The 24961-nt window shown below is 39.1% G+C and overlaps 1 protein-coding gene and 1 pseudogene across 4 annotated transcripts in view; one reads left to right on the top strand and one right to left on the bottom strand.

Annotated features, from left to right (window-relative positions):
* CTNNA1 (catenin alpha 1) overlaps nucleotides 1–24961 on the top strand; it is a 172602-nt gene that overhangs the window by 2572 nt on the left and 145069 nt on the right. The window lies entirely within an intron of this gene.
* LOC118711671 lies at nucleotides 5307–6515 on the bottom strand (annotated as a pseudogene).

Genomic DNA, 24961 nt, shown 5'->3' with positions numbered 1-24961 from the left:
AAAATGAGATACCTTTTTTTCTGGAGACCTAAACCAGAGGTGGAGATCAGTAATTGGCAGGGCACTGGAATTTCTTTGAGAAGGTAACAATAGTGTGAGACAAGACAGACATACCTGGTTGTTGGGGGTGGTAGTATTTATGCTATTGAATATCTGAACAGAGGGAAGAGGGTCCTCTGGTCCTGTGCTGTGTAAAAGTTCTGAGACAGGAAAGAACTCCATGTGTTTAGAGACCTAAGAGAAGACCCGTGTAGCTTGAATACTTTAGGGGTGAAGAGGACAGGCCGCGCATGAGATTGCCAGGAAATGCTAGGTCATATGTTTAGATTTTACTCTAAGATCTCTAAGAAGCCATTGTAGAGTGTTTCATGCTCTGATTTCCTTTTTAATCAGATCACTAGTACTAGTGCTTGCAGGGCTTGTATTTGTATACAAGTGGAAGTAGGGCGTTACGCTAGGAAGATGGAGTGAAGGTGTTAGAGATGAAGGAGCTGTCTTTGCCTTTCCTGTTATAAAGTGGGCCTGTGAGGATCTTGGAGAGATGGATAGCTTTTAGTCTTTGGCATAGTAGGAGTTGTGGAGTGCAAATTAGATACTTTGTTGAGTGGAGGAGGAAAAAGTCTTTTCTGTCTGGAGTATAGCTTGTGGGTGGAACTATGGTAAATGAGGAAACGGTCAGATTATGGAGGACCTTATATCATATTGCTGTTTTGGGCAAATTGAGGACCATATCCATTTCATTCTTCATCTCTATGCAGATCTAATCAGAGATGACTTCTCCAGCTTATACAATATAAATCCTTTTTTTCCAGTCTCTGTTTTTACTCTAGTTTAGATTGTCCTTTTATCTTTGAACTTTTATTCTTTAATATATGAAACTACTTGTTTTCTGGATAAATTGTTCTGTTTATTGCCTTTTATATATATATATATATATATATATTTTCGATACTGGAGCACCCTCTTTTTCCCCTAGTGGTGGTGGTGGTATGTATGCTATTGAAGGTTGCAAATACTGAGACATTAAGGTTGCTCAGTAAGTATTTGCTGAAGTTAGTTGAATTTCTTCCTGTCTTCCCCTTCATCATTCAGTCTTTTTTCATGCAAGCACTACTCTCATTTGAGAAACTTACTGCTATCTTGTTGTTGCACTGGTTAGGCTCTTAGATTGGCTTCTTCTAAATTCTTGCTCTAACTTACTTTTTTAGGCTATTTTCTACCGTAAATTGTTGCTACATGTCCTTTGCCAGGTATTTGTACTGGGATTTTCCATTCTTCTTTGACACAAATGCTGTCTATCTCTCAAGGCTGATTAACATGTTTGTTTTCATTGAGACATTGGTTATCATTGCTGAAAGTGATAAATTTATCTGAAATTCTAAAATTCTCACCCATATATTCTGTTTTTGTGTGTGCTAAATTACACAAAAAATTTACCGTTTTAACTATGTGTATACTTCAGTGTCATTACATTTACATTGTACAACCATCACTATCATCCATATCAGAACTTTTTTCATTTTCCCCAAACTGAAACTCCACATTTATTAAGTAATAATTTCCATTTCCTGTCCCCTAATCCCTGGCAACCACGATTGTATTTTTTGCCTATTTGAATTTGACTACTGTAGGTGCCTCATTTTAAGTGCATTGTACAATATTTGTACTTCTGCGCCTGGCTTATTTTACTTAGCATGGTACCTTTAAGGTTCACCTGTGTTGTAGCATGTGTCAGAATTTCTTTTTAAGGCTGAATAATATTCCATCATTTATTTATGTATTGATGGACACTTGGGTTGCTTCCACTTTTTGGCACTCATGAATGTTGCTCTGAATATGATTGTACAAATATGTATTTGCATCCATGCTTTTAAGGCTTTTGAATATATTATCAGAAGTGGAATTTTATGCATATATATATATATATATATATATACATATTTTTATTATTATTTTTTATTTTTATTGATTTTTTACAGAGAGGAAGGGAGAGGGATAGAGCTAGAAACATCGATGAGAGAGAAATATTGACCAGCTGCCTCCTGCACACCTCCTACTGGGAATGTGCCTGCAATCAATGTATATGCCCTTGACTGGAATTGAACCTGGGACCCTTCAGTCTGCAGACCGATGCTCTACCACTGAGCCAAACTGGTTTCAGCTGTGTTTATATTTTTGAGGAACTGCCATACTGTTTTCCACAGTAGCTGTTCCACTTTACATTTTCATCAGATTTATATTAGGGTTCCAATTTCTCTACATGCTCACCAACACTTGTTATTATTTATTTGTTTAATAAAATAGCCATCTAATGGATGTAAGGTGCTCATTGTGGTTTTGATTTGCCTTTCTCTAATGATTAGTGATATTGAGCATCTTTTAATTTTATTGTCCATTTGTATATTTTCTTTGAAGAAATCTCTATTCAAGTTCTTTGCCTGATTTAATCAAGTTGTTTTTGTTGTTGAGTTGTAGGAGTTCTTTAAACAGTTTGGATATTAATCACTTATTAGATAGTACATGACTTACAAATATTTTCTCCCATTTTATAGGTTGTTTTTTTTACTCTGTTGATAATGTCCTTTTGATACTGGACACTAAACAGTTTTGAGGCTACCTGCCACTACTTGAGCCAAATTAAGCAGAGACAGGGTTGAATCATATGTGAGTATTTATTCCAATAGTGCTGGTAGTTTGGAGAGAGCAGATCATCTCCCATCTCTCCATCCAACCTACTGGCTGGCTGATTATATAGGGATTAGCTGCCTCCTGCACACCCTCTACTGGGGATTGAGCCTGCAACCCAGGCAGGTGCCCTGGGAATCGAACTGAGAACCTCTGATTCATGGGTCAATGCTCAACCCCTGAGCCACACCAGCTGGGCTAAAATATTCTGAATATTAATCCCTTATTATATATGATTTGCAAATACTTTTTCCCATTTTATAGGTTGTCTTTGAACCCTGCTGGTATGATGAACAAAAGTTTTAAATTTTTGCCAAGTCCAGTTTATCTGTTTTTTTCTTTGGTTGCCTGTACTTTTAGAGTCATATATAAGAGATCATAGCCATATCCAACATCATGGAGCTTTTCTCCTTTTCTCTATTCCCCCCTTCAGCTGAACTGTGGGAGGAATCTTGAGGGCAGGAACTAGGTTCCTTTGCAGCCACTTTACCTTCCAGCACAGTGAACACATGGTCAGCAAGGAAGACCTGGGGAGAGAATTAAAAAAGAAAGAAATTTTTAACATGTCATAATAAACAATAAAAGGTTACGTGGTAGGGTGTCTTCTGCTGTTGCTAATTTGTCATTGATTATATGTCTATTACCTGATAGCTGGTGATCATGTGCTTTTTTTGAGTTTTTAATGTTATGAGTACCAGCCTGAGAGTGAACTTTGTCATCTATGTAATGACTAAGATGATTTATAAAGGACTAGTGACCCAGTCCATGGATTCGTGCACATTGAGAGGAAATTAATTAGAAGGTGGCTGGCGGGATGGGACTGGGTGAGACGGGCCATATATGCCCTGGAGCCAACCTCCGGAGGTCCCTCCCTGGCTGGCTGCACTTGGGATGGTGCTGAGGCTCAAAGGGTGTCTGTGGAGTGAGTGGGGTCCCTTTGGCAGGTGGGGTCCCTCGGTTTGGCCTGTGGGGATCAGGCCGAAACTGGCTCTCCGACATCCCCCGAGGAGTCCCAGAGTGTGAGAGGGCACTCTGCATAGTGTCGTACAGGGTGTGGAACGCAAACACAAGTGTGCAGTAAACCAGATTTGGGGCCGATAGTGCCCCAGCAACAACAAATCCCACAGCTGAAGATGGAATTGCGTGGCCCCTCGAGGAATCGGGCTCTCTTCTCTCTGGTTTCAGGGTGCATCACCTGAAAAGCCTGAGAACTGCCGCTGCCAAATCACCGCAGTTTGGTGGTCAGTGTGCATCATAGCTACCGGTCACAGGGACACTTAGTACCTTAGCCTTTTATATGTGTAGATATTTATTTTAGCCTCTAATGTGATAAAGTGCTAATTCTTTCAGTTATGGAGTGTTGGCAGAACAAGTTTTTATCCATATTAAGTGGGCTGTCTAACAGATAAAACCAGTAATCTAGTTCAGTATTTAAATAGTATTAAGTTGCTGACTTACTTTCCTTAAGATTTTTCTAGACTGTAAAATTCTTTTGTCAGATGCTGAGCTTCAAGGCAATTACATTCTTTTGTATATCCTTGTCTTCTATGATATCTGACTTCGTTCTAAACCCATAGCAGGTAATAAATACTGAATTAGTTATAGTAGATGTACTTAAGGCTATATGTAGAATTGTGTCATGTTGATATGGGGGTGAATGGGAGAAGGCATGGCTTTATTATTAAACTTATTAAAGTTTAAATTTTTTAAAAATTTTTTTCTTAAGTAAAGCTCATTTATATCACCTAGAGATAAATACTGTTAATATTCTGATGTATACATTTCCTGTATTAGTAGCTTAAGATTAACCTTTATGTACTGCTTAAGAAAAAAGAAAGACTGCTAAAAAACGAGGAAATGCCATCAATTGTAAGCTATCCAGATTTTAGACTTAAAAATGTGAAATGTCTGTGTTTTAGAATTGATGAAATGTGGTTAATTGCACAATGCTAACATAGCAGTTTTTTTTTTGCCTTTGGTCAGGTTTTTATTCAAAACTAGTGTCCTGGTGCATGGATTCGTGTACATTGAAAAATATCACTATTCACATCTTGCTAATGAAAAGAAAATAGGATTCTACTGAGTCTCCTATCTACATACTCCAGGATTTCTGTGAGGATCAAAAGAGATGAGGCATGGAAAAATGCTTCACAAACATTTGGTTAAACTGTAAAATGTTTGTATCTGGCTATAAACAAGTCGGGTACCTGGGCTGAAAAAAGTCCAAGTAGGTTAGTTGCTAGGGAGAGGGAGTTGGGCATTGCTACATGACGTTATTACCAGGTGCTCACAGCCACCATTGCTGGGCTGGGCTGAGCTGTGGGCCACATTTTGTGCCATGGGGGTCTCGGCATTGTTGGTTAAGATTTGGTGGGCTGTCACTCCAGGGTGGTGGCAGGGCCTGTGTCCCACTTGGGGGAAGCTGAGTGTTACTTTGTCAGCGCTAGGTCTGTAGTGCCATTTCTTTGTAAATGGCCAGTGCGGTCATGGCTGTTCCTGTGTTGAGCGTCTGCCCCCTGGTGGCCAGTGTACATCATAGCTACCGGATGGACACAGCCTTTTGCATATATAGATCAGCTGTGCAAAGTGATTTGCCTTTTATTTAATAAACAAATGGAAGTTTATGCTACAAGTGTCTTTTCTTCTGTAGTGGTCTTCTTTTCTGTTTGGTTTTCACTTGCTGGTTTCTTGATAACTGTAGCTTTTTTCCTCACCAAAAACTTCTGCTTCATGATGCCAATAGCCTTCTTTTCTCTCTTTACTATCATAGGCGTCTTGCTTGGAACCTCCTCCTCATCTCGTTGACATCTAGCGCTGCAGCTGTTGCTGCTGCTGCTGCTTTATCCATATGGAGCTTGTGGTTCTATGCCTGATGAAGAATGGTGCTCAGGTGCATGGTCTTTGTATATGGGTTTACTGTCAACATGGTTTTGAGGTTTTCCAGTGGATTCTTTAGGACTCTGCTATGAATCTTCTAGTGTGGTGCTTTCGATCTCTGGGCATTTCAAGATTCTGCTAAAATATGTATTGAGCTTCTTGTGAAAGGTTGTAGTTACTATTGAGGGAGGCAGCTTTATGCCAGGTGCAATACAGATAATTTTAATTTGTGGAAAGCACTTTCAATCCAAATGCATAAATGGCCCACATCCTCACCAGGAGTAAGTTTCAAAATGTTCAGTTTGCTTACATGAAGCAAAATAATTCCAGGGATGATTCTTTTGAAGGCTTTGATATCATTGTCCTCAGATGATGCCTTCTTAGTTCTCATTAGCTTCATTCACTGAGAGGAATAGACCTTTTTGATATCAGTCCAGGTCTTAAGTTTCTTAAGCAAATCAGCCTGCTTGGTTTTCTTATAGCCTTCAACTTTATCTTCTACCACCAAAGGAAGTTCAGGAACTTCCTCAATATGATGACCATTGGAAATGATTAGTGCTGGGAAGGCTGAGGCAGCCAAGGCAGAGCAGATGGCATTATCGCTTCTGTGTTGTGTTCATTCTGCAGTGCCAGTGCTGCCAGGTTTTGGTTGGTGCAAACATGCAGCCTCCATAACACACATTTCCAAAAAGCACCTTGGCCAGAATGATGAGTTTGACCACCTTCAACTAATGGGATTTGAGCCACAGTACCCCAAAACTCAGCATGTTTTGATGATCTGCCAATTCACTGACAGTTTAGGGCCATTCTATTGCTTTTGTGCAAGTTGTTGTGAGCAAAGTTCACAATATCTGGTCGAATAGGAGTCTCGAATGCAGCAGGCAAAGTGACATTTTTGCCTGATGACTCCACCTTTTTAGAGTATACTGATATCATGGATGAGCACATGCCATGGCATGGGAGGAGAAGGCCACACTCTCAACCTGGTGGCTTCCATAGAAAAAGTAACAACATTAATGATCCCCTCCTATTTTGTTATGTAGCTTCTTTGATTAAGTTAGACATTTCGTTTGCTTCCAGAGCTGCTTTATTTTGTAGATACATCTTTTGCCCATGCTTGATTATTTCTTTAAAAAAATATATTTTTAGTGATTCTTTTTTTTTTTTTTACAGAGAGGAAGGGAGAGGGATAGAGAGTTAGGAACATCGATGAGAGAGAAACATCCATCAGCTGCCTCCTGCACACCTCCTATTGGGGATGTGCCTGCAACTAAGATCTATCCACTTGACCAGAATCGAACATGGGAACTTTCAGTCTACAGGCCAGCGCTCTGAGCCAAACCGGTGAGGGCTTTATTATTTCTTAGGAAACTTCTTAGAAGTGGAATTCCCAAGTAGGGGAGGTGGGAAGACTTGCTACACTTTAGAAAAGTTTTTATTGTGGTTAAATGTACATAACAAAATTTACCATTTAACCTTTTTCAAGTGTTCAGTTCAGTGGCGTTAAGTAAATTTACAGCGTTGTGCAACCATTATCATTATTCATTTTCAGAACTTCTTCATCATTCTAAATAGAAACCAATGGTCACCAACCGGTGGTCCGTGAGATCTGAAAGGTTGGCAATTGCTGCATTAAACAGTAACTCCTCATCCTCCCCTTTCACCAGTCCCTGGTATACTCTGTTCATTCTTTCTCTATGAATTTGCCTATTCTAGGTACTTCAGAAAAGTGGAAACATAATACATTCCTTTTGTTTTGGGCTTATATCACTTAGCATAATGGCTTCAAGGCTCATGAATGTTGAAGCATGTATCTGAATTCCTTTCCTTTTTAAGGCTGAATAAACTTTATTGTATATATACAACACATTTTATCCATTTATTTGTTGATGCACACTTAGATTGCAAAATTTTAGCTGCTGTTAATAATGCTGCTGGAACACAGGTGTACAGATATCTCTTTGAAACCCTGCTTTCAATTAATTTGGATATATACCCAGAAGTGGAATTGTTTGATCATATAGTAAACTTATTTATTTTATTTTTTTTAGGAACCACCATACTGTTTTACAATAGCTATATCATTTTACATTCCTTTCAACAGTGCACAAGATTTCTAATTTCTTCACATCCTTACCAACATGTATTTTCTTTTTGTAGTAGCCATCCTAATGAGTGTGAAGTGATATCTCATTGTAGTTTTGAATTGCATTTTTCTAATGATTAGTGGTGCTGAGTATCTTTTCATGTGTTTTTGACTATTCATGTATTTCTGAAGAAATGTCTATTCAAGTCTTTTGCACATAATCAGGTTGTTTGGTATTTTATGTTTTTAAAATTTAAATCTTTATTGTTCAGATAAATAGTTTCTTCTTTTTTCCCCCATTGCTCCTCTCCACCGGTTCCCACCCTACCCTCTGCCCTTACCTCCCCTCCCCTCCCCCCACTGTTCTCATCCATAAATGTACGATTTTTGTTCAGTCTCTTCCTGCAAAACCCCCCCCCCCCCAATACCTTTCCCCTGAGAATTATCAGTTGTTTGGTATTAAAAAAAAAAAAAAAAAATAAATATATATATATATATATATATATATATATATATATATATATATATATATGTATATACACACACACACACACACACACACACACACATATGTGTGTGTGTGTGTGTGTGTGTGTGTTTTATATATTATCTTTTTTTTTTATTTCAGAGAGGAAGGGAGAGGGAGAGAGAAATGTTAATGATGAGAGAATCACTGATTGGCTGCCTCTTGCACATCTCCCATTGGGGATCAAACTCACAATCTAGGCATGTGCCCTTGACCGGAATTGAACCTGGGACCCTTCAGTCTGGAGACTGATGCTCTATCCACTGAGCCAAACCAGCTAGGGCAGGTTTTTGGTATTTTGATTGTTTAAATTTTAGGAGTTCTCTATTCTAGATGTTAATCCTTTATTACACCACCACCAATGTGGCTCAGTGGTTGAACGTTGACCCATACACCAGGGGGTCATGGTTTGATTCCCAGTTAGGGCATATTCCTGGTTTGCAGGCTCAATCCCTAGTAGGGGGCATTCAGGAGGCAGCCAATCAATATTCTCATGATTGATGTTTCTATCTCTCTCTCCCTCTTCCTCTCTCTGCAATCAATAAAAAACAACATAATCCTTTATTACATATATGATTTGCAAATATTTTCTTCCGTTAACTAACTGAACCCTTTTCATTTGTTCATGTCTTTTGATACTCAAATACTTGCATTTTGAAGTCCAATATATCTATTATTTTCTTTGGTGTCATAGCTAAGAAATCATTGACAAATCCAGTGTCATGAATCTTTTGCCCTATGTTTTCTTCTAAAAGTTTTATTGTTTTAGCTCCTACATTTAGATCTTCGATCAATTTTGAGTGAATTTTTGCATATGGTATTTGGTAGTGGTCCAATTTCATTCTTTTCCAGTTGGATTTACAGTTTTCTCAGCATCATTTGTTGAAAAGTCATTGAATAACCTCGATACCCTTGTAAAATATCATTTGGCTCTACAATAGATGTGAATGCTTGTTTCTGGGCTCCATTCTATTGTGTTGGTTTGTTTTTTTCTCTATGCCAGTACAGTGTTCGGATTACTGCAGCTTTGCAGTAAGTTGAAGAACCTAATTAGCATTTGAAGCTAATAATATTTTGTGCACTTCGATGGTTTGGTTGTATGTACATGCTGTTAAAATAAAGCCCTTTAACTTCTCTATATTTTGATTGTGGAGGTGATTGCACAACTATGAGTTTGTCAAAACTCAGAATAGTACATCAGAGTGAATTTTACTGCATGTAAAAGCTGAAAAAATAGTTAAAAATTAAATTCATTCATAATGTATATTTTTTGCTAGTTTCTGTATCCTGTATAATAAAAGCCTAATATGCACATTGTCCCCTTGACCAGGAGTTCGACAAGGGGCTGGGGCCAGCTGGCCAACTGCGGGAAGGGAGGCCCCTGCTGGTGGTGGCAGGCAGCTGGGCAGTGGGGGTGGAGGAAGGGAGATCCTGGCTGGCAGCCAGCAACCTCTAGGGACCCTACCTGTGCATGAATTTTGTGCACTGGGCCTCTAGTATAGAATAAACAGTGGAAGATGTGGAATCGGTTATCTTTTTTGCCAGCCCAAATCATATTTTCCTCATGAATGACTGTGAAGCCATGCCCTTAGAAGACTTAGAGGAATTTTGGTTATATTATACATGTTGGAGGCTTTAAGTTTTATTAGTACCGTTTTCTCTTAAGAAATTAAATATATCAGGCATCTGGGAGAATCTCGGAGCACTAGCTCCGAAAATTTGCCAAGTGCTGGTGTGCTTGCTTGCGGATGGTGTTGCTTATGTAGCTTGGTAGTCTGCTCAGCACCCCCATGTTGTGGCCACTGGTTGAGTGGGCTGAATATTTTGGGAAATGGACAGTCTGGCTTGACTTGCCCTATGTCACTCTGCAAGAGCACTATACTAAATTTATCCATTATTGTAAGTTCAAAGTGTGCAGAAATACCACACTTCACATAAAACTTTAACATTGCCCTTTCTCTGTTGGAGCCTCTAAATGTTCATTATTTTCTTTAGTTTTTGTTTTTTGTTTTAAATAACATTTCTTCTTGTACAAGCATGCCCCAAACTCTTTTCTAATGGAGCTTGAAATTAACATGTATTTCTTTTTACTTTCTGATGGACTCATTTGTCAACCCCATTTTTTGCTTGGGATTAATTTGTGCTTTTTCACTGGTTGCAAGTTTGGAGCCATGCACATAATGTAAATACAGTTTGAAAGGACTCTTCAAGTGTTATTCTAAGTATTTATAACAAGACTTGATCATATGGAATATTTATTATATGGGTAGTGTGATTTGATTTTTAAAATGTCTTGTTATCTGATCCATGTTTACATTATCATAAAAGAAGAAATTGTTGTAATTTTCCTCTGAGAATTTTTTTAAGACTTTACAGAGAAAAGAACTTATCATTTGCATTAAAAATTTGTAATGAGCCTTGCATATGTGGCTTAGTAGTTGAGTGTCGACCCATGAACCAAGAGATTACTGATTGGATTCCTGGTCAGGGCACATGCCCGGGTTCAGGCTCAGTCCCCAGGAAGGAACATGCAGGAGGCAGTAGATTGATGTTTCTATCTCTCTCTACCTAAAAATCAATAGAAACACATATGAAAAAATTATTTTGTAATGAATAATTTAATCTGTGTTAAATAACTGTTACTTTTAGTTGATAATTTGAAGGCTAGTTTTTTTCTGGATTGTTTTGACTTCATTTCATTAAATTCAGTTGTGGATTTCCCTCATTTTCTTGTTCTGAGATTTTAAATTATTAATATTATATATAAATAGGTCATCAATTATATTTTGAAATTGTTTATTGTTATGGCTTATTTTACTTTGTTAGTATTTGACATTATGAGTTGAAGGTGTGAATTTGAAGTCTGGTTAATTATCAAGTTACATAATCCTGTACTGGTTTATTAACCAGGTTAGCAGACTGTTCTTGAAAGTGAAAGTGCTATCATAACTCAGAAAATGCATGTATTTGTGGGCCATTTCTAGTGACACGAAGGATAGGAGTTTTTGTTAATAGTCCATTTGCCTTGTGCAGCTTTGAAACCTTTCTTTTCAAGCAAAGATGCATTGTTACTATTCTTTCATGGTATATTGAATATTTCATAATGTTAAATATTTCAGTGTTAATCCAGACTTTTAATCATGGTTTGTGAAAAATGATAGTACAGTGAAAAAGGCAGAAGCTGAAAGGATAAATTATTACTGATAAGGCAGTATTCATGGAGATATTCTGTTCCTGGAGAGTCTCTAAATTGGCAAAGGTTTTTTTTCAATCAGCTGTTATTTTCTTGCTTCTTTGGACCTGGGGTCATCCTGTTCTCAGAAAAGCTCTGGACTGACTTTGAAGTGTATCTTTAGAAACCTGTCATTTTGCAGAGAAGAGTTAAGTAAAATGTGAGCTTGATAGCCTGGGAGGAGGGGGGGAAATCCAAAGAAGTGAAGGATGGCAGTCCTTGAGAAAAATTTAAGCTTCTTTAGGGTCATTATGACCAGTAAAAGATGTGATTTTTTTAATTTTATATATCTTTATTGAGTCAGGGTCTAAGGCAGTATTTAGTTTGCTATATCTCAACTGTCATGGGAAGGGTTCAATTAAATATACCTTTACTATTGTCCCTGTGCAAGGATTTGTGCACATTGAAAGGAAATTAATTAGAAGGTGGCCAGTGGGGCGGGACTGGGTGAGATGGGCTGGACACACTCTGGAGCCAACCTCCCTGGTCCCTCCCCAGCATCTGTGGAGTGAGTGAGGTCTCTGGCAGGTGGGGTCCCTCAGCCTGAAACCAGTTCTCCAACATCCCTCCAGGGAGTCCCAGAGTGGGAGAGGGCACTCTGCAAAGTTGCTGTTGTACAGGGTGTGCAACGCAGACGCAACTATGCAGTAAACCAGATTCGGGGCTTACAGTGCCCAGCAACAACATAACCCACGTCTGAAGGTGGAATCGCGTGGCCCTGCAAGAAATTGGGCTCTCTCCTCTCTGGTTTCAGGGTGCATCACCTGAGAAGCCTGAGAACCAACGCTGTCAAGTAACTGCAGCTCAGCAGCTCCTGCATTGAGCGTCTGCTCCCTGGTGGTCAGTGTGTGCCATAGTGACTGGTTGGATGGGCAGAGGGTGATTTAGCATATTAGCCTTTTATATATATATATATAGGTTGTAAGTCTGCATTTCAAAGCAGGTGTTGGGGAGATGTTAATGTGGGAGTTACCCATTGCTAATAGACTCAAGGAATTTACAAATGAATTGGATTAGCCTTAGTAATATCACTGATAGGCAAAAATTAGCAGTCTATACTCATATTTACTAATTTATAATAAGAAACATTTCTTCTTTCTTTATGCTAGATGAAACCTGAAACAGTTGAGCCAATTTAGTTAATAATGTATAAAATGTTATTAGGTGAAAGTTAACATGTTTAAAAAAGCCATGGTCCCTATGCTTAAAGAGCTTTCAGTTTCTTGGGAGATAGACACACTAATTTAGTGCTCTGTGACAAGTGGTGTAATAGACAGGAGATACTTGTAAAGTACTGGGGGGAACCCAGAAAAGAGTGAACAGAAGCAGAGGACATTTGTGTAAGTCTTGAAGGAAGAAGAAAAGACTGGAAGGGTGCTTTGAGCAGAGAAAAGGGCTTGCTTATACAGAGCTCTGGAGACATGCACTGGAGAAGAGTTTCATGGAGTGGAGGCAGGTGATGAGGCTGATATGCTAGTGCGGATCATGTTTGTTCGCAGGAGTTTTGGCTTCATCTTGTCTGTGGAAGCAAATTACGAGGGCTGTTAGGAGAAGACTCCTCGGTATTCAGGCCAGAGCCCTGAGTACGGGAAGGGTTAGTAGAGTGAGATATTTACTGAGGTGCAGAGGAGGGGGAGGGAAGAGGAGGAAAAGGGGTTCTAAAGGCTGTTTCTAAGGGACCTGGTTTGGTGGAGCTTTGGTCAGTGAAGATGGGGAAGCCCACAAGGGGAATAGATTGGAAAGAAGATGCTTGGTTTGGGGCCTTTGGAGTTTTGAGCAACTCAGCTCTGCAGTTGTGTGTGTGTGAACTCCTTTAGATTGGGGAAATGCCACAGTGGTTTGGAACACACTTGCTGACTGCTTTTAGACTTCACTATGGTAGCTGTGAGAGGTGGGGTATGTTCCATTTCTGAGTGGTGGTAGTGGTGATGTTCAGGATTCCTTAGGTAACTAGTATAAAGAGTTAGAATACTAATAAGTAAGAATAGAATGGTCCAAATAAGAAAGATGAAATTCAGCCAAAACCGATTTGGCTCAGTGGTTAGAGTGTCAGCCTGTGGACTGAAAGGTCCCAGGTTCGATTCAGGTTCGATTCCGGTCAAGGGCATGTACATTGGTTGCGAGCACATCCCCAGTAGGGGGTGTGCAGGAGGCAGCTGGTCGATGATTCTCTCTCATCGATGTTTCTAACTATCTACCCCTCTCCCTCTCTGAAAAATCAATAAAATATATTAAAAAAAAAACAGAAAAAAAGATGAAATTCAAATCTCTTCTTATCTTTCAGCCTTATCTTCTGCGATCTCTTCATCTTTTTTTCCACTCACATTTGTGTTTCTTGGAAGGTGTCAAAGTTCTCTAGTGTTTTTGCCCCTTTGCAGAACCTAAAACAGCTGCCCCCTAACTCCATCCGTACATTGGATCCTGAGTGAGGACTTGCTGGCCATTTGGGAATTCTCACCTGGCACTCCGCTTGTGCACTGATGGAGCAATTTATAACTTCATACTTTCTGTTGTGTTGTAACTTTTCCTGTCTGGACTGTATTTTCCCCCAACTTAAAGAAAAAAATCTTTAAATGTACAGAAAAGTTGAAAGAATAATACAATGAACACAATTTCTCTATATAAACATTTTTTTTCTGAGGCACATAACTGTAGATATCAGGGTACTTCACCTTTAAGTTCCTCAGTATGTAATGCCTAGGAATAACATTATTTTGTTACTTTTAAAGAGTGGTCTAAGAACCAATGTCAGCTTTCCCTGGGCATTTTTGAAAAATGTAGACTTTTCCTACCCTAGACCTACTGAATCCAGAAATCAGTAAAAGATTACATACGGTGTTTATTTGTCCTTTTTATTTAGTTTTGACTTCTAGCCTTTAATTCTCCCCTTCCCCAATACACTGACACTTCTGGAGAGTTTAGGCTAGTTTTATATAGATGTCCTGCCTTTGAATTGGTCTAATTTCCATGTTTGGCAGGAATACTGCCTATGTGAAGATGACTCTTTCTCAGGGCATTGCAGTTGTTGTCAGGTTGTACCACTGGTGGTGATGTTAAGTTTAAACACTGTTTAAATGGTATCTGCCAAATTTCTCCATTGTAAAAGCACCGGATTACTTTTGTACTTAATCATTAATTTCTGTGATGATCTGGTAGGGGTTTCTAATTAGCCTTGTGTCCCTAGCACCTAGCAGGATCCTGGGACCTGATAATTGGATAATTGGTCTGTTATTTATGAAGTAATGACAAAATAGGTTATCAAAAGTATATAATCTACAATACAATTCTTTGTTTTCTCAGTCTGATTAACTTCCTAGATTCGAGTCAAGCGCAGGCATCTTTTCTCCTGGCTCTCCAAGATGGTCCTCTTCTTCCTGTGGGCTCTTCCTTAGCTATGTTCAAGTTTCTCTGCCTTGTAGTCCCATTGTTCTACAACACAACCTCTCTTTCCTCTTGTCTCTTTCTTTTGTGCCTCTAGTCCAGATGCTGGTTTCATCTTTTCTTTTTCTTTTCAGAACAGAAGCGTCCCGTTTTTTATGGAAACAGAGACCTCCTGTGTATCCATAATCAGTTATCTGTTAGGAGGGTTTACTGTAGCTTTCTGTTAAACACTTCCATTGTTAGTTGTCTAAATCATATGGGGTGAAAGCTAAATAAATAACATAGATATCCAGTTCTTAATGCAAATAGTCACTTCAGTTACTCTGGAGGGCCCCTCCCCACACTTGATCTCACCTCTTCTTGTTCTATGCTCCAGCCACATCTCCCCCACCCCCACCCCCAAAGTCCTAGGAGATGATGCCTTGTTACTTCTGCCTGCAACGCTCTTCCCTCTAGATACTCACTTGACTGCCTCTTCCTTGACTTTCAAATGTTATCAAGATAGAAAGGCCCTTGAAGGACTCTACATAATTTCATTACCATTACCCTGCTTAAAAATTTTTTTTCTTAGCACGGATACCTGTCTTATTTATACCTTATTTATGTATTTAGCCTCGTTCTGTGCTATTTGGAATAGTGCCTATATGGAGAAGGAACTCAAATATTTTGATGTTTGAGTGGCTAAATGGTTGACAGTTTTTAAAGGTTTAATTTTGCCTTTTGCTTAGTGTTTTTGATAATTATTGTGTCCCCATTGCCTCAAGAAAATACAGAACAAAACGAGAATGATTAAATGTTTTATTATGATTAAAAATAATTACATTTAAAAATAATTATAATCATAATCTTTAAAAATAAGATCTAGCCAAGTGTCGTTTTTTATTTATCTTATTTTATTTTATCTTTTTATAGTTTGTATAACTGGAAGGAGAGTGATAACTTCTGTGTGCTATATAAGTGCCTAATATAAAACGTGTTTGTAAATGATGGGTTGGCCACATACAAATATGGCTTATCTAATTCAGTCACTCTGCAGTAAATGGGAAACATTTTACTACTCTGATTATGTGTTATTTAAAAAAAAACAACCCAATTTGTCTTTATTGTTTTAACTGAATTTATTGGGGTGACACTGGTTTGAAAAATCAAACAAATTTCAAGTATACAACTCAACGAAACATCATCTATACACTGTATCATGTTCCTATTGCCCCAAACAGTCTGTTTCCATCTCCATTTTCTTCTCTTTGTCCATCCCCCATTTTTCCCTCTCATACTGTGGTCTGTGTTATGTAGGTATGTTTTTGGTTTATTCCTTCACCTTCTTTCATCCATCCCCCTAAAGCCCCCCTCCACTCTGAAAGCTATCAGTCTATTCCATGTATCCATGCCTCTGTATTTTGTGTGTCAGTTTATTTTGTTAGAGTCCACATGTGAGATCATATAGCATTTATATTTTCTGACAGGCATATTTCACTTAGCATAATAATCTCCAGGTTCATTCATATTGTTGCAAAGGGTATGATTTCCTTTTTTTATGGCCACATAGTATTCCATTATCTAAATGTACCATATCTTTTTTTATCCACTCATTTACTGATGGACATGAGCTGTTTCCAGATATTGGCTATTGTCAACAACGCTGCAATGAATTTAGTGGAACATATATTCTCTTGAATTAGTGTTTCGGATTTCTTTAGATATATTCTGAGAAATGGGTCATGAAGCAGTTTCCTGTTTAATTTTTTGAGAAAACTCCATACTCTTTTTCCATAGCAGCTACACCAGTCTTCATTCCCACCCACAGTGCACATTCTCTACATCCTTGCTAGTACATGTTGTTTGTTGATTTATTGACGGTAACCATGCTGGCAGATGTGAGGTAATATCTCATGGTTTTAATTTGCATCTCTCTGATGATTAGTGATGTAAAGCATTTTTTCATATGTCTGTTGCCATTTGTCTATTCAGGTCCTTTGCCCATTTTTAAATCGGATTGTCTGTTTGCTGGTGTTGAGTTATACAAGTTCTTTATACATAGTGGAAATATTCCTCTTTTCAGATTTTCATCTTTAATACGTCATCGTTAATATCGATACGTTGTCCCATTCAGTAGATTCCCTTTTCATTTTGTTGTTGGTTTTTTTTTTTTGCTGTGCAGAAGTTTAGTTTGACGTAGTCCCATTTGTTTCTTTTTTTTTTTTTTCCCCTTTGTTTCCCTGATCTGAAGGGATATATTGGCAAAAATATTGCTACAAGAGTTGTCTGAGATTTTATATATTTTTTGTTTTTTAAAAAAATAAATCTTTATTGTTTAAATTATTAGTTTTTACTCTTTTCCCCACCTTATAGCTTCCCTCCACCCTCTTACCACCCCACCCTCTGCCCTTGTTCCCCCACTGTTCTTCCATAGGTGTACGATTTTAATCCAGTCTCTTCTTGCACCCCCCACATCTTCCCCCTGGGAATTGTCAGTCCCTTTCTATGTCCCTGATTCTATTATATTCACCAGTTTATTCTGTTCATCAGGTTTTTTATTCACTTGATTTTTAGATTTACTTGTTGATAGATATGTATTTGTTGTCACTTTGTTGTTCATAATTTTTATCTTTACCTTTTTCTTCTTCCTCCTCCTCTTAAAGAATACCCTTCAGCATTTCATATAATACTGGTTTGGCGATGATGAGCTTCTATAGCTTTTTCTCATCTGTGAAGCTCTTTATCCGACCTTCAATTCTAAATGATAGCTTTGCTGGGTAGAGTAATCTTGGTTGTAGATTCTTGCTATTCATCATTTTGAATGTTTCTTGCCACTCTTGTCTGGCCTGCATAGTTCCTGTTGAGAAATCAGCTGACAGTCGTATGGGTACTCCCTTGTAGGTAACTTTTTATCTTGCTGCTTTCAAGATTCTCTCTTTGTCGTTTGCCCTTGGCATTTTAATTATGATGTGTCTTGGTATGGTCCTCTTTGGATTCCTTTTGTTTGGGTTCTGTATGCTTCCTGGAAAGTATATTTCTTTCCCCAGGTTGGGGAAGTTTTCTGTCATTATTTCTTCAAAGAGGTCTTCAATATCTTGCTCTCTTTTTCTGGTACACCCATAATTTGGATGTTGGTATGCTTGAAGTTGTCCCAGGGGCTCCTTACATTATCTTCATATTTTTGGATTCTTTTTTTTTTTTTTCCCTTGGGTGTTTTTTGCTTCTTCATATTTCAAATCCTTGACTTGATTCTTGGGATCCTCTAGTCTGTTATTGGACCTCTGTATATTATTCTTTATTTCAGTCAGTGTATGCTTAATTTTTAGTTGGTCCTTTTTCATATCCTTGAGCATCTCACTAAATTTCTCAGAGGTTTCTAGAAGATTCTTGAGTAGTGGTTTTGAACTCTATAACCAGTATTTTGCTTTCATCATTTTCTCCATTTGTGACTTGTTTCTTTGTCTCCGCATTTTGGCTGCTTCCCTATGTTTATAGAGTGGCTTTGTGTGCTAGGTGTCCTGTAGGGCCCAGTGGTTCAGCTTCCATAATTACCTGAGGTGGACACTCTTGGTGCACCCCTTTGTGAGCTGTATGCACAGTCTTGTTGTAGTTAAGCTTTGATTGCTGTTAGTATCACTGGGAGGAATTGACCTCTAGGCCAGTTGGCTGTGAGGATAAGTTGTGTCTATGTTGGGAGAACTTCTGTGCTGGAAACACCCTTATGGGGCAAGACTTGCTTCAATGGGGCTTTGGCGCTCACTGAGCCTGCCCCCTGAGTGTGTGTCTTATGGATGTGAAGAGTTGTAATCTGGATGGTCTTACTCTGACCCTTGGGTACACTGGCTCTTGGATCTCCAAGGAGATGCAAAGTCAACCACTGCCTAAGGCCACTTGGCAGGAGCTACAGAGAGATCTTTAGATTCCTCCTCTTTGTTTGGGGTTTGGAGGTGCCCAGATGAGGCCCAGCTGTGAAGCAGTGCAAGCTGCTGTCCAGCTTTGGGCTTCTTTTGAAGGCTCTGCGGCTCTCTGACCCAGCAGCAGTATATTAGGGTTTATATTGCAAAAGGCCAGGCCATTGCTATGCAAAAGCCTCTGCACACAGCTTGGGTGGGGTTGTAAATTGAGTGGGGCGGGGTCTCAGGTAATCACCAGGGTGGAGCAAATAGCAATGGCTGACCATCAGCCCTGCCCTGAAGAGGTCCCTGAGTCTCTGTGTCCTGTGGCACTTTGCAGGAACAATGATCCCTGCAAATGATCCCTATGAGATAAAGCTACCCTTGTGTTCCTGCCCAATGCCAGACACTCCAGTTTCTTCCCATATGAGTCTGAGTCCCCAGAGTCTTGCCCAGAACTAGAGTTTAGTGCAGTCAGCAGCTTGTGTCTCGCTCCCGATTGAAAAAGACAACAGTGTACTCAGTTGCCAGCCCCTTTCTGAGTGTGCCTCCTTACTTCTTCACTTACACACTTCCTCCCAGTCTCAATGTACTTTTCTCTTTCCTTCTAGTTGTATAAATTCCACTCTGCCAGCTTTCCTGTGGTTCTGGATATCTGTTTTGTCTTTTAGTTGTAGTTTTGAAGTGGTTGTGTGAGGCAGCAAGTTCAGGTGTTTACATATGCCGCCATTTTGGTTCCTCTGATATTTTACATTTTAAATGTAAATGAACATTTAAAGTTTTTGAAGTAGGTATGTAGCTCTTTTTGAGGCAGTTTGCCAACAACCAGCTTCCCTAGTTCTGATGGAGCTGTGCCTTTATTTTCTGCTTGCTTTTTTATTTCTCTGTCATAAAGATTGCTGGTCAAGCTCCTGCATCTCTGCCCCTTTCTGAATTTAAAGTGAACTTTTGCTTTATAGCCGGGATTGCTGTTTATAAGGTAATTAAGACTGAATACAGTTCAACTTTTTATTTAATTTCACTAAGCATGATTTCTCCTGTAAAAACCCAAGGTTGTTGTAACTCATTAAGGTTGGCTAGCTTTAGTAGGTTTTTGTAATAGATCTTGTGGAGTGCTCTGTAAGTTAATTGGAAAACTTAGAAACTGCCAAGAGTTTGAAACTTATTTGTTTAGCTACTCCAAACAATATCGTTAATTATAGAGAAGCCGAAGCTATGACTAAGATTAAGGCAGGAGCTTTGTCTTGTTAGGCTTGTAAATATTTTAAAATCAGGTTTCATAAATTCAGTTAAACCAATACTGTGTCTGTTCTGCATAAAACACCTTATTGCCAGCAACTTAAGGGATATAAAGAAACATAAGTGTAGTTATCCTCCTTAGATTTAACATCTAGCTAGAAAGACCACAGGCAAAACCTGGGGGAAATTACCCTCACTATAACAATATAGAGGCAATGGAGAAATAACATAAATGAAAGGAATACTAGAATTTTAGGGCTGGAAGGGCTTAGAGCTTAGAATTTAACCCCTTTCCTTTTTTTTTTTTTTTAATAGATGAAAAAAACTGAGGAGAAGTGAAGTGATTGCCCAAGATCAGATAATAAGTTAATGGCAAAGCTGGTACCGGAAACCATGTTCTTTCCAGAGAACATATTTTCATTAGATTTTAAGTACTCTACTATTTTTTGGAATCCTTTTAGGGTTGGGATCACCAAAAGCATAACTTGGCTCTGTAGTTGAATAATGTTCAGTATTATTCTTTTAAAAAAATACTTTATTGATTTTTTACAGAGAGGAAAGGAGAGAGAGATAGAAACATAATCACCTGCCTCCTGCACACCCCCTACTGGGGATGTGCCCTCAACCAAGTACATGCCCTTTCAGTTCACAGGCTGATGCTCTGTCCACTGTGCCAAACCGGTTTCGGCTCAGTATCATTCTTGGCAGGGCCTTTGATTAAAGATGCCGCACAAGGCAGTTTACGTCCATGATGGTAATTGAAAGACTTGAAAACACACTGAATGGGTTTTCAGTTTTCAAGTGTCAGTATATTTCAACTTTCTCGATGTTAGTGATTGAGTCCTTTGCCTTAACACAGATGGGAGCCTGCATCTGTTGAATTTTTATGGGGGAGGCTAGAGACTTCTCAGAGATATTAATTACTTAAGGGAATATAAAGTTCCGGAATATAGAAATGGAAGGGATTTTAGGGGAGAATCCTGTTCAGTGGTTGCAAAGTATTGACAAACAGGACACCTTTGCTTGTCCCACACAATGGTAAAATTTTTTGAAACTAATTGGTAATGTTAAAGTTGGAAGATTTCACATAAAAATTTGCATCTATTGAGAAATTGGATGACTTGCTAACCCTAGAGCTACTACATCATAAAGATTGTTTAGATCTGATGGGCTGCTGTTCATGTTTTCCTGATTAATGAGTCCTAGTCCCTCCTAAGAGTCTCCTCTGAGTCAGATGTCATTGGCAATTCATTATTGTGCTTACACTTTGCCTTTGTTAGAATTAAGAAGAAAGTGAAATTATTTTGTACCCCAAAGTATCAAAATTTGGAAAATAGAAGACCAAAAAGGCTTTTTAAAAATTAGAACCTTTAAATCTGGCGTCTTCAAACTACGGCCCGCGGGCCACATGCGGCCTGCAGAGGAGTCTGATCCGGCCCGCCAGGTTTTTTGGGCAGTGAGCGCAGCTGAGGTGTTACAGTAGGAATTAGTAGTTCATATAGTCCGGCCCTCCAGCTCTCTGAGGGACTGTGATCTGGCCCCCACTTTAAAAAGTTTGAGGACCCCTGCTTTAAATTATCAACATCTGTACAAATTTTTTTAAAAAATATATTTTTATTGGTTTCAGAGAGGAAGGGAGAAGGATAGAGAGATAGGAACATCAGTGATGAGAGAGAATCATTGATTGGTTGCTTCCTGCGTCCCCCAACACACAAACACATAGGGGATTGAGCCTGGAATCTGGGCATGTGCCCTGACTGGGAATCAAACCAGCGACTTCTTGGTGCATTAGGTTGATGCTCAACCACTGAGCTATGCCAGCTGGGCTGTCTAATCTTTTTAATCTTCACTCAAGGATATTTTTCTACATGGATTTCTAGAAAAAGTAGAAAGGAGGGAGGAGGGGGGAGAGAGAGAAAGAGAAAAAGAAACATTGATGTGACAGAGACACATGGATTGGTTGCCTTCCGCAAATGCCCCTACCAGGGCTCTGGAACTTGCTACCGAGGTACTTGTCCTTGATTGGGAATCAAACCCACGACTCTTCGGTTTACAGGCTGATGCTCAAACTGCTGGCCAGGGCTATACAGATCTTCAGGGGAGTCTTGTTCTTTCTCTAAGATAAACCTAGTTTTTCTTTTTAAGTATCAGAAGCCCTTTTCCCTGATGGGGCCGGCCCATTCTTTGCAGGCTCACCTTGGGCAGCTTTCTCCCTCTTTCCTTCTCCTTCCAGGTATCTCCAAACTGCCTTCCTTCTCCTCCGCAGCTTCCCAAAGTCTGAGACCCTGTTTCTTAGACCAGAATGCTCGTCTTGGTTCTCAGGTTTTTTTATTTTTTAAAAATAAGTTGATTGATTTTTAGAGAGAGAAGTGGGGGAGGGAGAGAGAAGAACATCATGAGAGATAAACATATTAGGTCTAGTAATAATTAATGTCGTTTTCTAATACTTTTTTAAATCGAATTTATTTAAACAATACAACAAAATTTAATCAACAATATAATTGCTGTTGTTTTCTACTACTTGTGCCCAACGCTCAGGAAGCATTTTAATCCCTCTGTTGTAAAATTCTTGTGATTTTGATGCAAAAAATTCGGTCAATGCATTTTTGAGGCATTCTTCATTATTAAATTTTTTTCCAAGAAGAAAGTTTTGCAAAGAACGAAACAAATGGTAATCGGAAGGGGCAATATCAGGAGAATATGCAGGTTGAGGGAGAACTTCCCATTCCAACTGGCGCAGTTTTTCAGCAGTGATTCTTGCAGTATGCGGTCGTGCATTATCGTGGTGAAGAATTACGCCCTTCCGATTAATCAGCGCGGGTTCTTTTTCTCTTAAAGCTTGGGCTAACCTTTCCAATTGGGCACTATACACTGCACTTGTAATGGTTTGGTTAGAATGATGGTAAAAGTTCATAATGAAGAATTCCTTTAAAATTCCACCAAACACACAACATCACTTTTTTCGCATGCAAGTCAGGTTTTGGCGTGGGCTGCAGAGCCTCATTTTTGTCCAACCATTGAGGCCGCCTTTTCAAATTAACATACAGCACCCATTGTTCATCTCCGGTAACAATTTGCTCTAAAAACGGCAAACGGTTTTGACGAGAGAGGAGCGAACTGCAAATTGTGACTCTTTGATTATGGTTGTTGTCGGTCAACTCATGAGGAACCCATTTTCCAAACTTTTGGACTTTGCCAAGTGCACGCAATTGATTGGAAATTGTTTTTTGTGAACAATTTAAAGTTGTCGCAAGCTCTTGTTGGGTAATTTGAGGATTTTGCACCAAAAGAGCTTGAAGAGCTTCTTGATCAAAATTGGACACACGGCCTCGACCACTCTTGTCATCTAACGAAAAATTTCCCTCGCGAAATTTCTCAAACCAACGCTGGCATTTTCTGGCGCTAACTGCATCTTGACCAAGAGCACTACAGATGTTTTTTGCAGCCTCACTTGCTTTTCTTCCTAATTGGAACTCGTAAAGCATGCAATGCCAAATATGCTCTTCATCCGCCATCTTCTTAGCCCTAGTTTTGCAACAAAAACCAAACCAAACACAAACTTTTTCAAGCAAAACTTGTTAATTGCACTTCACACGTTCTGTAGATACCACATGTTTGAAGGTTATGTCAATACAAGTCAACGCCAAGCAAGATTTTAAACGAATGTTTAAAAACGACATTAATTATTACTACACCTGATATATCAGCTGCCTCTTGCATGCCCCCTCCTGGACATGGAGCTGAAACCTGGGCATGTGCGCTAAACAGAACCTGCAAACTCTTATTGCATGGGATGACTCACCCACCTGTGCCACACTGGTTTTGCTTATGTAGGACAAGGGCTTGAGCTTTGGTTCTAAAACAGTAGGAATGCATGTTTATGCTTCTTGATTTGCTGGTTTTCAAAAGGTACAGTCCTCAAACCTTGGGCTTTGCTCCCAGTTGGGGTTTAACTAACTACTGTCCTTCCCTGGGCTCCTGCTATTGGAGAAGGCTTTTTATTTCAAGAAGAAGAAAAAAAAAGATTGTATTCCTTTGGGAACTCAAATTATTTGCTGTACTTGTTTAAGAATTAAAACAAATGTGATCACATGACTGCTTCAGCTGGCTTCATTTATTTCTTGGCTCTCCTACAACCCTTGAGTTTTCTGTTATATTTGTGTTGATGCAGTGACTGGAATGCTAGGATACAGGAGTGCAGAATCCATGGGATAAATTATTCTTTCTACAATATCTTATCTGTGACATTTGATGACATTTGCTTGAACTGTTATTAGCCCTTTAGCAATCCAAAGCACTCCATCTTCTAAAGTTTACTGATTTGGGCTCATCAGATTAGTGGACAAATAACCTTTAAAAACCCAAGTATAGGCCCGACATATCAGTGTAGAGAGCGTTATTTGCCCACTTGGAATGAAACAAATTCCCTGGAAACTGACATTCTGTATTACCAGATTAAGCAAATCCAAAATCTAAATTCTTTTTGGCACTCCATTTCTAATGATTCTAGAATTTTTTGATGTTTAGATAAGTCTTGGTGAAATGTTAAATGATACCTGTGCTGATATTTTCAGAAACATCTAACAGGGTCCACCTATTCATTGTCACTCAGGCATACATTTATGGCAGATGATACACATTAAAAAATATATTTTTATTGATTTCAGAGAGGAAGGGTTAGAGGGAGACAGAAACATTCAGTGATGAGAGAGAATCATCAGTTGACTGCCTCCTGCATGACCCCTACTGAGGATTGAGCCTGCAACCCAGGCATGTGCCCTTGACCAGAATCAAACCCAGGACCCTTCAGTTCGCAGGCCAATGCTCTATCAACTGAGCAACACCAGCTAGGGCTATACAGATATTTAAAAAATATATATATTTTATTGATTTTTTACAGAGAGGAAGGGAGAAGGATAGAGAGTCAGAAACATTGGTGAGAGAGAAACATTGATCAGCTACCTCTTGCACACCTCCCACTGGGGATGTGCCCGTAACCAAGGTACATGTCCTTGACTAGAATCGAACCTGAAACCTTTCAGTCCGCAGGCCAATGCTCTATT

This window comes from Pipistrellus kuhlii, unplaced genomic scaffold, assembly GCF_014108245.1.
Source record: "Pipistrellus kuhlii isolate mPipKuh1 unplaced genomic scaffold, mPipKuh1.p scaffold_m20_p_8, whole genome shotgun sequence".
Classification (NCBI taxonomy): domain Eukaryota; kingdom Metazoa; phylum Chordata; class Mammalia; order Chiroptera; family Vespertilionidae; genus Pipistrellus; species Pipistrellus kuhlii.
This window is presented reverse-complemented; position numbering and strand designations above follow the sequence as displayed.